The sequence below is a fragment of the Podarcis erhardii genome (assembly GCF_964252035.2).
Source record: "Podarcis erhardii genome assembly, chromosome: 1".
In the NCBI taxonomy this organism is placed as follows: Eukaryota; Metazoa; Chordata; class Lepidosauria; order Squamata; family Lacertidae; genus Podarcis; species Podarcis erhardii.
In genome coordinates, this window is record NC_138497.1 from 28,240,857 (window position 1) to 28,255,245 (window position 14,389).

At 39.6% G+C, this 14,389-nt stretch overlaps 1 protein-coding gene across 6 annotated transcripts in view; it reads left to right on the forward strand.

The window, feature by feature from the left end:
• CEP128 (centrosomal protein 128) overlaps nucleotides 1-14,389 on the forward strand; it is a 305,103-nt gene that overhangs the window by 227,154 nt on the left and 63,560 nt on the right. The gene's annotated exons all lie outside the window — the stretch shown is intronic.

Consider the following 14,389-nt stretch of genomic DNA (forward strand, 5'->3'; position numbering starts at 1 on the left):
CATGGTTAGCTTTATCTATGATTTGTAAAGTAGCCTCATACCCGGTTTCAAATCAAGTCTTAAACTCTGTGCATTGCACCGTGATCACGAGCCGTTTTCCTGGAAGGTTATACCCAGGTACAGTGGTACCTCGGGTTAAGTACTTCATTCCGGAGGTCCGTTCTTAACCTGAAACTGTTCTTAACCTGAAGCACCACTTTAGCTAATGGGGCCTCCTGCTGCTGCTGCGCCGCCGGAGCACAATTTCTGTTCTCATCCTGAAGCAAAGTTCTTAACCTGAAGCACTATTTCTGGGTTAGCGGAGTCTGTAACCTGAAGCGTCTGTAACCCGAGGTACCATTGTATTAATCAGCCAAAGGCCTGGTTGAAGAGGAGCATTTTTGCCAGGCACCAAAAGTGTATAATGAAGGCACCAGTCGAACCTCCCTGGGAATAATCACAAATATTGACATCAAGATAGGAACTTTTCTAATTATAATGATAGATTGGGGAAAATGTTTCATGTGTTTGATGAAAAATTATATTTTGAACTTTTTTTATCTTGTTAGGATAGTTGAGCTTGCTCTTTAAGTGTGTAGATGGAAATTTATTTGGGATTTTTGGCTGCTGTGTGTTGTAAACTTTGCCAAATTAAACTTGTGTCCACAAAGTACTAGTGGTGTGGAAATCAACCAAACTATTTGCAAACTTCCATTTAGTGTCTTATTGCAGTGGACAAGCAGAGATGTCAGTTCCGGGTACATTTTGCTTAATTCCTTATTATTTTCTGGGTTGTGGGGTGGGGTGCTTTCTTTTTTTTGCTACTTTGTTTAAAGGCAAGTATGAATGCTTCTGTGAAAAATTAAAGGTGAGCTGTCTGATAAATTTATTTTGATATTTTTCTTTCTTTCCCTTATACGGTATTTATTTTTAATGTTTATCTTATACACATGGCATACTAATGGTGAAGGTAAATGGTTTGCCTAGTTTTTAGCTTCTTTTAGCAAAGTGCATGAATATAATCAGCATGGATGCTAACTTTCTGCTAGTAAATAAAAACACCTTGGTGAAAACAAGAATTTGAATAACATTGACATGACTTACTGTTTTCATCCTATTTCACATTTTTTTATTTTTACCATGTAGGCATCATATTTATGTATGCTGAAGTATAGAATTGTCTACCTGGGCAATGTTTTAACTGCTTGTGGAAATGTTTTCTAAAAAGGCCAGCACCCTCTCATTTTGAAGAAATAGGGAGTCAATATTGTCCTACTACATAAAGAAAATAATGGATGGTCCACTTTATGCTGTTCTCTTTTGAAATTAATCATATACATAAGATAAGAAGGTTGCATGTAATATCTAAAGGTGAATATTGTATAGTACTCTTGTTAATAAAATGCTTATTAAGTGTATTTTAATGACAATGTAGTATGTTTCATGGAAAATTAAGGCTGCAGCCTAAAACACACCTACTAGGGAGTAAACCTTGCTGAGCTCAGTGGGACTTATTTCTGAGTAAGTGTGCTTAGGATTGCTCTGTAAGTGTAAAGCAATAGTTTCAGATCACTGACAGTGGACTGTGGCATGTTAACAGAACCGAAAAGCAAGTAATGTGCAAAACTCCCAAGTCAGCCTAAGTGAAACTAGGAGGATTAAAGATGAAAGACAAATGGAAAACCCCATTATATTTATATCACACAGACTTTAAAGTATGGTGCTACTGCTTCTCATTTCCTGCTAGCCAGCCATTTGTCAGACATCTTTTGGTCATCTTTCGGTTATAGCTGCATGCTTTAATACATTATCAATGGCCATGCTTTTTTATATTCTTAACATCCTTTTGTAGTGGAAAAGCTTGATTAAATATTTTGCCTTACAATATGGGAACTGTAAGTTCCAATGCTTTGTCTGGTACCAATTTCCCCCCCTTTGCTGCCAGTGTCAATCCCGAGAAAGCATATCCTGAATGTTTTAATTATAGCTTTGGGAACATAATTCCAATTCTTAGAAAAATGGTTGAGAGCGCATTTGTTTTTCTTTATAAAGATTATTTTTTTAACAAAAGCAGCCTCAATTAATTTGGTGTGTTTTCTTTCCATTACTACAGATGCATTGGTTTAGATCTGGCAAGTAGCACAGAAACTTAATTAACATATTCAAAGTTAAATAAAGCTGTATAACTCTCCATAATTGGGAAGCTGCTATACTTCAAGGTCAGATTTTTATGTATCTGTCTTTGGATTAAATGCCTGCTGCTTTTAATTTGGACAAATGGGAATTGTGAAAACTGCCTATAAATCTCAAACACCTGCCCAGCTGGATATGTGAACAGAATTTAAGGCTTTTCTTTTAAAAAAATCAGTTGTGACTTGCTAGTCCTGATTTCTACTGAAATCAGAGCCAATATTCAAATTTTAATTTCTTCTGAAAAATCCTGTTTCTCTTTCATAGTCCATTCCCCATTCCTCCCATCCCAACTAACTTACCTTCCTTCCTTCCTTCCTTCCTTCCTTCCTTCCTTCCTTCCTTCCTTCCTTCTTTCTGATAGACCAGTGATATGTTTCCCCCATTATTTCCCTTGAATGAGGATATGCTAGGCAGAAATGTGAATAAACATTTACTCTCTGTTTATGGAGTTTTGGAGGGTTTTGTTTTGTTCTCTTGGTTGCTACATGCTTGCTCTTGCATAAACCAAATTAAGTTCACAGTTACCTAGGTTTTCCTGTTGTGCTCATTTGTCTCCCTAAACAAATTGCAAATCTTTAATCTTTGTAAACATTTTTGTGTATCCTCCTTCCTAGTAGTAGGAGAGAATTAGGATTCATCTTTCTACATCCCAAACTGTTTCAACTGTGTCTTCAGAGGACACAGTTCCTTAGCTCACAGTTTCACCCAGTTGCCCAAGCATCCATTTAAGGTGAAGATTATTTTCTTCTGTTTGATTAACTAGCACCGTGGTGGGGTGGAGGTGCTTTTCTGACAGGGGAGTCACTGCTGCCTACCAGTTGTTGTTTTTTTTTTGGGGGGGGAGAGGGGGGCAAGGTAGCAGAGTAGGAACACTGGATTGGTTCAGTTGTGGCAGAGTTGCCTACAGAGAGTTTGCTGTTGTAATTTCCGTTCTTCTTGGGCTTGTGGCTTTCTTCTTAGCTGAATAAATATGCTTTGGAAGGATGCAGTCTCTGTCTGGGAAGGATGCAGACTAGGTAGAGTGATGTCATGGAGACATTCTGTTGTTGATCTGCCTTTATTGGTGCCTTGGATAATACAGTGGTGCCTCGCAAGACGAAAAGAATCCGTTCCGCGAGTCTCTTCGTCTTGTGGTTTTTTCGTCTTGCGAAGCAAGCCCATTAGCGGCTTAGCGGATTAGCGCTTAGCGGATCAGCTGATAAGCGGCTTAGCGGCTTAGAAAAAGGGGGGGAAAGGAAAAAAGACCCGTAGGAACTTACAAGACATTTTCGTCTTGTGAAGCAAGCCCATAGGAAATTCGTTTTGCGAAGCACCTCTAAAACGGAAAACCCTTTCGTCTAGCGGGTTTTCCATCTTGCGAGGCATTCGTCTTGCGGGGCACCACTGTATAGGAGATTGTTGGCTAGTGGCAACATGATGGGTAGAAAACTGTTCCATGATCGATGGTTCCTGCAAGCATAGTGGTATGCACTGTTACATTCTATCTTGTTTCTACTCCTATTGTTTTGCATTTGACTTTTCTGCTGGGAAAACGCTACTACAGTGTAGCATCAAAGCCATGGCACAATGGCAACTCTGCTAGCAGGGCCAGACAACCAGGCTATAATAGAAAATGGATGGATTATAGTTCAAGTTAGTTACTTTTGCTTTTGATGCAGAACTACTGTTTATGCCCCTTAAACTATTTGGAGCTGCTTTTTCTATGTGCTATAATTCCGAAGCTTTCTTTTTTTTTTTAGTAGAAAATCTTGGATGGACTTTGCACTTCTGAAGGGGGAAAATATTTTTAGGAGAAAGTCTTGGACTTTTTTGCTAAGTCAAGGCCCTGAATGTTACTATATTTCTTTAGCAACCGCAAATGCAAACATTTCCCCGCAAAATGTGCGCAAATTAAATTGAATTAAATACTGTATTTTTTGCTCTATAAGACTCACTTTTTCCCTCCTAAAAAGTAAGGGGAAATGTGTATGCGTCTTATGGAGCGAATGCAGGCTGCACAGCTATCCCAGAAGCCAGAACAGCAGGAGGGATTACTGATTTCACTGCGCAGCAATCCCTCTTGCTGTTCAGGCTTCTGAGATTCAGAATATTTTTTTTCTTGTTTTCCTCCTCCAAAAACTAGGTGTGTCTTGTGGTCTGGTGCATCTTATAGAGCGAAAAATACGGTACATGTGTTTCAGCAGCAATTGACACAAACTTATTTTTAGTTCTATAGCCACCTGAGAAATATAACCAGCATGCATTTCCTGCTTAAAGCATATTGAAATAATAATGCAACTAGCTTAAGAATATTAAAAGTTGATTTTCCTTATTTGGCCTCAGTGCAGAGCTTTTCCGAGACCAAAAGGCAAAGCCAAGACTAGGGCCACCAAAACACCAGTCCATGAGTGAAGCAGCTAGCCCACCAGCTTCCATAGAGAGAGTCTTGGTTACCCTGCAAGATACCAAGCAATAATAAGTGGAGAGAGAGTGCTATTGTATTCAGATTCTTCATCTGGTCTTCCCATAGGCATCTGGTTGGCCCCAGTGACAAATTCATGGAGACCCCCTGAGTTACTGCATCAGGAGCTATCCCACTGTAGAATTTAATTAAGCACAGCCAGGAAGCACTTCACTTCTTTCTCCTGCTCCTTTTGTTAGGGCTTGTTAATGAGAAGAACATCACAATGCTGTTCCACCCTAGCACGCTCAAGGCTGGGGTACATGGTATCAAGAAGGGAAGGAGACGCCAACAGTGATACAGTCAACTGGAGGTTAGGGGAGCAGTTGTCCACTACTGGTGCATAATGAAAATGATATACAGTGGTACCTCAGTTTACGAACTTAATCTGTTCCGGAAGTCCGTTCTTAAACCGAAACCGTTCTTAAACTGAGGTGTGCTTTCCCTAATGAGGTCTCCCGCCGCTGGTGCCCTTCCACCATTCGGATTCTGTTCTTAGACTGAGGTAAAGTTCTCAAACCAGGACACTACTTCCTGTTGTGCAGAGTTCGTAAACTGTATTGTTTGTAAATAAAACTGTTCTTAAACTGAGGTACCACTGTAGATGCAGGAGAATCTTTGATTTGGCTATTCATCCTCAGCAAAGAATAGTTCTTGTAACCCCAAGTGAAGAAGACAAAAACTTTCTGATAATAAGTGTTTCAGCTCCTAATTCCTACATTCCGTGTACCGGTATATCTTGATTTCTTCAGGGCAGAGTTGCTGTCACATGATCCAGTCACCTAATGTCAATTAATCAGTTGGATGACATTGTTTGACTGATCAACTCACCACATTTGCAGTCCTAGAGAGAATTGCTGCTTTAGCTCTATGAGAATTATAGATAATAAAAGGTCATGGTAATTAGACCAGTGCAGGACTCCAGTGTAGTACTGGGGGGCCCATGCAATTCTGTGTACAAGGATCATCATCCTCCACCAAGCAATAATTGATGCCTCCTGGAGAGTCAGAGAAGGGCATCGAGAAAAGTGTCTTTTTCATGTAAATCTGTTTTCTTACAGGGGCTGACAGCGCCAGTTATTTGTTGCATCAAAGCAACTATCTGTTCTATACGAACACATATTCAGACTTTTAAGTAGTAACATTAGTTTTGAGAGAGAAATGGTGCCAACAAAACGATCGTACTGTAATTATATGTAGCTGGAACGGACACATATATGGGAATGACATTGCAGCCCACACAAAATTATACTCTCCGTTGGGAACAAACATGAAACAATTGCAGGAAGCAAAATCACCCACTTTTCTTTTGGTTTATCTCCTTGTTTCCTAAAAGACAGACTGTGAGGTGTTAAGACCTCATTTCTCAGGCTGGCTGTATACCTGTCTTACAAGTCCCCATGACAGGATTTAAAAGAAAATCCCAATTACAACTGCATGGAAGAGAGAAAGTGACTCTAGAATTGGCTGATACAGCAGTTCATTGCCTATAGCTTCTTTTTGCTGAAATAGTGTATCAGTCTCTCAGCTGTCTTTTACACAATTAGTGCTACAATCCCATACATTGTTTGACCCTTATGCCAGTACTCCTTAACTGCCTGTTTGTTAGAGCCTTTACTTCAATGGAAATAGTTTCTTACTACCCTTGGGGATTGGGAATCTGAAACTCTGTGTTCCATAAGAGGAGATGCTGGGTGCTAGCCTGGTAGGAATGAGAAATGTACAGTTTTGAGAAAAGGTAGGATGAGAGGGGGAATGCACGACCCTCCTCCACCTCCAAAGAGGAATGTTGTTGGGGGAAATTCAAATATATATTGTTGCACAGCAACCAAATCTCCAAGCAGTGTGAGATTCCATTCCAGGAGCTCACCCAGGGTCCAAGTTTCCTTTTGGAAATGAGGCACAGCAGAGACTGTGATGTCTTTATGATATAAGGTTTATTTACACATATATGCAACCTGAGCCTATGATGGAGGGGTTCACAGCATTAATACCCCAAAAGGCTCTTGTTTCTCCCATAGCTTCAGCCTTGGATTCAAAACAGAAATCAAACATTATGCTCGACCTCTCTGGTTTTTCAGCCTTCAGCTTTACTTCTAGGTACATTACACACACTTTCAACTCTAAACCCTGCCTTTTGTCTTTCTCACAATCTGCAAGCTGGAGGAGGGGCCCCATCCATTTTCTGTCTGGGACAGAGCCCCCTCTCTTAATGGCTCTTCACCTTTCCTTAGTTTTCTTAATGGCCCTTCACCCAGGCAGTGACCTGAACACAGGAAGCCAGTCTGGCTTATATTTTAACACTTGCTGGGTCCTGGTGTTAGAGTGGGTCTGGCACCTCCAAATTCATAACAGCCTAATACATTTTAGTTAAACCTAAACTTTACTGATTTGAGAACATGAGAGTGGGGAGGCTACAGAGTAGGAAAGTTTCAATATTAAAAACTTAGTACTTCTATCAATATGTTTTTATTCTACTCTTTTTATTCCTCCTCCTCCACACCCCCCCGGCCTTGTGTTAGTTTGGATATTAGTTTTCAAGCTTTTAGGACAGTTTAATATAGAGTTGTTCCTCTCCCTCATGTGAGTTGTAGGTTTTTTTTTATGTGAGATCTCTCCCTGCCCCCCCTCCAGTTTTCCAGCAAGTAGCGCCTACTTTAATTATTCATTTTGCCTTCCGTCCTTTTGGCCCTTTTCCTGAACCCCCCTCTCTCTTGACTGTCTTGAACAGCGCTACAAGGCTTCTGTCCCATGAGCAGTAGCACTCTTCAAGGTGGTCAAGAACATATGGCAACATTTTGCAGCTCCTAGATTGAAAGTGAAATAGCACCCCCCCCAAAAAAAAGAGATATGTGGATACCCTACACACAGATAAGTCCATCTGTTTGTGAATTAAATTATGACAATTTTATTTTTAAAAAACTGCCTTATAGAAATCTGTGATCTTTCAGGATATTTATCCAAGATGTCCAGTCTGCCTATTTTTTAAAATCCCTTTGTTGCCTGTATTGAACTGATAGTTCTTGTGGTCAGCTCTGTATACTACTTCCCTTGATATTTGCATGCTTATACAAATGAACAAAAAGTGCCTATGAAATGCGTGCAGTACAAGTGGTGTTGCTACAGGAGGTACTGTGGTGGTCTCCAATGCTGAAATTACTGATTTACTCTGTAGCAAACTTCCAGTGTTAGTAACGAACAAACTGTAGCCAGGTTGTTTCCTTGTATTGTAAACCTGAGTCCTTTGTACTACCAAGAAGCACCCTTCTGGCTCTTAAATTTTGAGTGTGTATTTAGCAATGTGCAAAGGCAACTGATAGAATTCTGAGAAACATTCAGCTCATGCTGAACCTTTACTTAGGTGAAAATGGCAAATTTGAACAGAGATAAGGAAGCAGGAAAGAAACTGAAGATTACAGAGATTTTAGGAATGTTCTTTATATGTTCCCATTTGTGGTGGAAACTAATCCAACTGTTTACCAGTGTCTGTCATGTGATTGAATGTGTGATCACATATATTTGCTTGGTAAATAATAGCCTAGCTTTGGGAACATGACAGTTAAATGCAATCCCGTTCCTGGAAAGTTGAGTAGTACATTTTCAGTGAAACAGCTCTGACTCAAGCTAGTACAAAACATTAGAGCAATCAGAGCGCATTGTGATTAAATTGTGAAGGTGGTATGATGGAATGGTGATGACTGTTACATAGTCACACACCAGCTTTGGGAATAGCTATTATCATCATTATTCAGAATTGCTCCATAGGATATACTCCCACCATAAATCAAGTGCAACTACAACCCATCTTGTTGTGGCTCATAATGTGGTTTTTACAGTTAAAAAGTATTATTGTTCTCAAATTAAAAACATGTTTCTGCTGTGCTCAAAAGCTTTTGATGAATTACTGGAATCAGCTAATATTTAATACCTTATGCACATTGAGCAACGACTAACATATTTCATCTTCCTTTTTTTTGGTTTTGTTTTGTAAATTGGAAATGAGTATAATGTTCAAAAATAAATCAGTGCCAGTTAGTTTTAATCAGCTCTTTCTATTTCTAGAGGATTTATGTAGGAGAGAGGAAATACTTCACCACAAGTAGCTTCCATGAAAGACATGTGCTGCCGGTATTAGATCAGAGTATTATTTTAAGAATAAGAATAGATGATTAGAATGCTTATTATTAGAATAATAATAGATTAGAAAGCATCCTAAGAAGAGAAAATATTCTGTTTAGTGCTGTGCCATGTTTTTCTTCCTCTTGCATTTGTGTCTGGAACATCTGGTACAGCTCATTGCTACAGCTCATTGCTTGTGGCCTGGAGATGGGAGCATAGGAAACTGTATTATACTATGTCAGAGTTTTTCATCCATCTAAGCCCAAGACTGTCTGCTTTGACCAGCAGTGGTTGTCTGGGCTCTCAGGTAGAAGTCTTATCCATCACTGGTTACCTGATACTTTTAATTGGACCTGTCACCCTTCTAGAACATGTGTTCTTCCACTAAGCTGTGGCCCCTTCATGATGTTTATTGCATGCTGAAAGACAGAAATTCATGGCTGTTCATGGGATGAACAGTTGTAGAAATAAATGGAATCTCTGATTTGCCAGATGGGGTGGGTGCCATTCCTCAAAGAGATGACTTTCCCTACTGCAGACAGGCAGGGTCTTCAAGGTCTTTTATCTTCTCCAGGGGGAGGTGTTGTCCTACCCTACAGACCGACCCTACCTGCATTCTGCTAATTTGTTTAATTCTTAAATATTGACAAGAGTAGGAAAGGAAGAGCTACAAGATATAGGGTAGATGTATTGGGGTTTAATGTAAGGTTTCTATACATTTATATAAAATACTTAATAAAGCTTGCATTCTCTAACAATTGGCATTTGCTCTTGTTGATTGCTTACCCAAATCTAAGTTGCCATTGGAATCCACACACTCCAATTTTCTGTTGTACATGCAGCGCATTTTGAAACTCTGGCCTCTATTATGCTCCGTGATTGTGCTCCGCGATTTGACTGTGACATGCAGAAATGATCTGTTTTCCTACTGCATCTTGCACAATGAAAGTGTCAAATTTCAGATCTCTTGATAGCGTTAATCTGTTCCCCATTTTGAGGACAAATGCACAACTGTCCAGTTCTTCCCAGTAACTGGGTTGTCTTGTGCTTTCTCTGTCTGTGTTAAATTTTAGCTTTCTGGTAGGCTAGAAATCTTTTAACTGATTTCAGGTACATTATGATGGTGAGAAGTGCATATGTCCTGTTTTTCTGATTTTTTCTAGAAAATAGAGTGTTATAGGAATTCTAAGGTCTCATATATATAAATCATATGTTCATAAGTTTACAAGGCAAACACATACATAAGTATATGAACCAAGTCCCTGAAATAGTACAGGAGTGCAATCCTCAACCCATTTTGACTCTTCCGATGACCTCAAATATTCTCTGCAGTGAGGATGGAAATGGGAAAGCCTCCCCATGGTCCCTTTGCTCAAATCCTGTCTTAAGGGCATATTTGTGTATGAATAGGGTGAGCCTGGATTCCGGAACTACCAGTAAGTATTTAGCATCTCAAAAGGAATGGCCAGGCTGCCCAGGTGGAGCAATCAGTGACCATTGTGAGGTATCCTGACAAACAGGATTTCTGTGGTAGACCTCCTCCTGAGATGTATTTCTGTTGGAGACCACCTCCTTCTGTGATGTATGTATGATGTTTTGGGGGGTGGTCTTCAGCTACAGGGTGGGCAATTTCAAAAGTCTATATAAGGGCTTGCACACCATTGTTCAGGGTTCCTCTCCTCCCTCCCTTCGTGGGGTGAGTTGGGGATCCTCTTGCAACAGTAAACAATAAATATCAGGCTAATTAGCTGCTTTGCTTCTCAATATTCTCTGGTTGGCCTCTGTTATTTTCTCCTTCTGATAGGGAACCTACGTAAAGACTCTATACAGGCTCTTGCATACCCCATAAGGGAAAAGGAGCAGGTATTTTTCTTATAACACAGAGTAACCATGGAGTTTCATTAAAGCCTGATAATTCTATTTGAGCCTTTATGCTTATAGCGCTCTCTAGAGAAAATGTGAACATAAAATATATATGAGTACAACATACATGAAACACCACACTATGCAATTTGGTGTTTAAAAACTTGTTGTATTGGATAGTGAACTAACTGAATTCTCCCACCCAAGCAGAGATTGCAAATTAAAAATACAGGAAATAAATGTTTAAATAAGATATTGAGATGTGTTCTAGATAACATAATGAGCTGAAACTGCATGAAATGAGCTTTGGGTCTGGGATTTGACACAGCTGATCATGTTCCTAGAGGGTTGGGAGGGGTGGGGGGAGAGGGTAGGAAGCCAAGCTTCTAGGTTCTAGGTAGCTGACACTAATGGCCCAATGTTTAGTGCAGGCCTTGCAGTGTGTTTAATAAAAGGTCTCTTTCCCACAACCCTTCCTGCTGCATCATTTCATTCTAATTAAAGTTGTGGGTGACAATTTGTTTCTCAAAGTTTTTGGAGTGAAACCACTGAACCATGCTGCTTGGGCCAAGCCCTTCAAGAGCCCTGGAACTTAGCCCAGGTGTGAAGTTAGAAGAACTGGACGTTTGAACATTACCAAACTTTCCCCATGTCGCAAGCAACTAGAGCCCTATGTCATCAGAGCATTCTAACTAGCCATGATAAAAAGTGACGGTCACTTACTTAACAATAGTCACACAAGATTAGAATAATGTTTTAGTTATTATTATTTGTTAAGTTTATATACCGCCCTTCATCTGAAGATATCAGGGCGGTTCACAAAGTAAAAATACAGGGTAGTAGCACAAAATAAATATTTAAAACAAAACAAGACCTGGGCATTAATGTTCTGTTTTTAGTCAATGTAACCTGCAGATATGATTCACAAATTAAAAGCAGTGCCATGTTCTTCCATTTTTACTGTAAAATTATAGGTAATTTTATCACCACAATGTTGTTTCAAAACACTGCAAAAATATAATCCTCAGTGGGAATGGCAAATGGACTGCATTCCAACATGAAATTTTGCTTCGCTGTTGCTTCATCATCATCCTGCATTGATGTTATTTTCGCTTCCCCTTTATAGGACTTGAGACAGATGGTGAAAACTGCATGAAGGTGTAACAGGCATTGTGATTTTCCCCTGTATTCCTCTCTCCCTTATCATATACCTAAGCTGTCTCAACAAATATGGCAGTCAGCATTATGAGATCAAGAACTCCGTATTATCATAAAAGCTAGTCAGATATAGTTGAATCCAAATAATACCTAAAACTCCTGTTTCCGTTCTTGCTGAAGACACATTTTTGTATCAAGCTAATTTTTCCTTCTCATGAGAATATAAAAAGAGCCCCACTAGATCAGATTAAAGGCCTATTTAGTCCAGTATCTTGTGCCCTATAGTAGCAAACTAGATGGGAACTACAGTTTTCAGAAGCAGTTGTGGGTTTCAGCAAAATGTCTTGTAAAGTTTGTGTGTCTACGTGCATGTAATTACGGCATCCTTAGATGTACTTAACATTTATTTCATTTCTATACTGCTTAAAAGTACAAAAAGCGACCAAAATATTTTTTTAAAAAACTAGTGTAAATGAACTGCATCCAAATCACCACAAACATCATAAATACAAGCAGCATGAAATCTGTAAAAAACCAGCAATCATGTAAACCACATTGAATCATTTTGCATGAACTGCCAGGGCAAATTTTAGGAGTGATGGTTGATGTTAGGCTGTTTGTGAAGATCAGTCTGATCAGTGTCAGATTAACTTTGATTTTTTGTTGGTTAATAAATGACATATTACCCTTTGAACTATTTTTGGTTCTGGCAAAGGGTACCAAATGACCAAGCTTGAAATTTAAGTGACCTCTTAAAAAAAATCTTATGAAATAGGTAGGGTGTAGGTGCCAGCAGAGTTTGTGTAATGCTGTAACATGCTGACTGATTTTGTATTTGGTCTTTGAGTTCTCTGGCCCCTTCTCATTTTTAGCTAAAGGTCATGTTTTGTAAAGAAAAGAAGGCTTGTAAGTTGGGCTTTCAGTGACTTGATGCTCTTTGCTCAGAAAGCCGTAGACTGTCTTATTTGGAGCACTCAGGAATTGACAAGTCGTACTGCAAAGACCTCCCTCAGGTACGAATTCCAGTATCAATTTTTTTTTTTTTTGGAACTTAGTTTCTTATCACTCAGTCCTCCACTTCAATTTCTTCTAACTTGCCTGTCTGCTGAAGCATTCCTCTCAAGTTATAGTGGTTATTAAAATGTGTCTGGTCACTGGTTTTTAACTTGGCAACAGACTTCAAATGGTTCTAGCCAATGGCTAGCCTCTCAAAAGACAACCCCTGCGAAAACAATCAACTCCTGCACACTTTTTTGGGAGGGAGAAGATAAAATGAATTTCTGATGTAGCCAAGAGGAAAGGTTCTGTCAGACATGCATAAATATGGATAGGCAATAAAACATGCAGACAAAACAAAACTAGGATGTTAAGACACAAAACTTACTAAAGAATGTGGCATTCAATTTCCTGTCATGTCATTTTGTATGTCGTACCATTATTCTTATATCGCATCCATGCCCGTAAGCAGTATCAGTATCATTTTCTGAAACCAGAAATGACAAATTACCTTTTTAATCTTGTACTAGGTGAATTAAAACAAATTAACTTTTTATTTCTCTCTGGCTTTGCTCATGGAGGATTTAAATCATTTTCTGAAATGGTAATGTTGCTCCATTTGAGAGGGAACTTTTCAAAACTTGCACAAAAGACACTTTCTAGAAACTATGACATTTGACAATTCATTTAAGTTAAAACAGGCCACTCTGAGGCCTTGCTTCGAAAGCATTCCTTAGAAGTGTTCTTATTGACCTACTTTGCTGATTTACACAGACATGGAACTTCATATGAATACAATTTGGTTTGTTCAAATCGGACGTGATCTTTGGCAGCGGGCAGATTGCCTAAATCACTCTCATTTAATCTCTGTCACATGAGGACTTGTCTCAATATGAGAGAAATCAAAGCCCAGTGGTGCAGAAAGGAACAGGACCCTCTAATTGAACAAATTGTACACACATACCTTCTTATATAAATTCACTTGCTTATGTGCAAACACAATGATTTTCCATATAAGTTAATAGATTTACACTCCTGATTTTTTTAGAAAAAAATACATATTCCAACAGTAGGAATGTAGTGTTCTAAAGGCACATTTGCCCAGGAATGTTCCTTGTTTTTCCAGATGCTCTGTCATTAAGCTGGAGGGAGAGCAGGTGAAGCCCTTGTCACACTGGAACAGCGAGGCGCATTGGGCTCTCAACACAATTGCCCCTGAGCACCCTCTTTGGCGTTGCAGGACCCTCTCTGTGACTTGGTACGCCAGTGAACTAAGGGCAATGAAACAAGTCAGACAATGAATGCAGTGCAAGTGGCAAAAGATGTGCAAAGGAAGTCGACTGAGTATGATTGCAGCAGCAGAACCATGCAAACTTTGTGGCGGTTTTCTGCCTCTGTTGCTTTCTCAAGTAGCCATGGGGTGGAGCATTTTCATAACATCTGCTCCAGAGAATGGGCACGGGTGGGGCTGTGGTCTAAACCACAGAGCCTAGGGCTTACCGATCAGAAGGTTGGCGGTTCGAATTCCCCGCGATGGGGTGAGCTCCGGTTGCTCAGTCCCTGCTCCTGCCAACCTAGCAGTTCGAAAGCACGTCAAAGTGCAAGTAGATAAATAGGTATCGCTCCGGCAGGAAGGTAAAT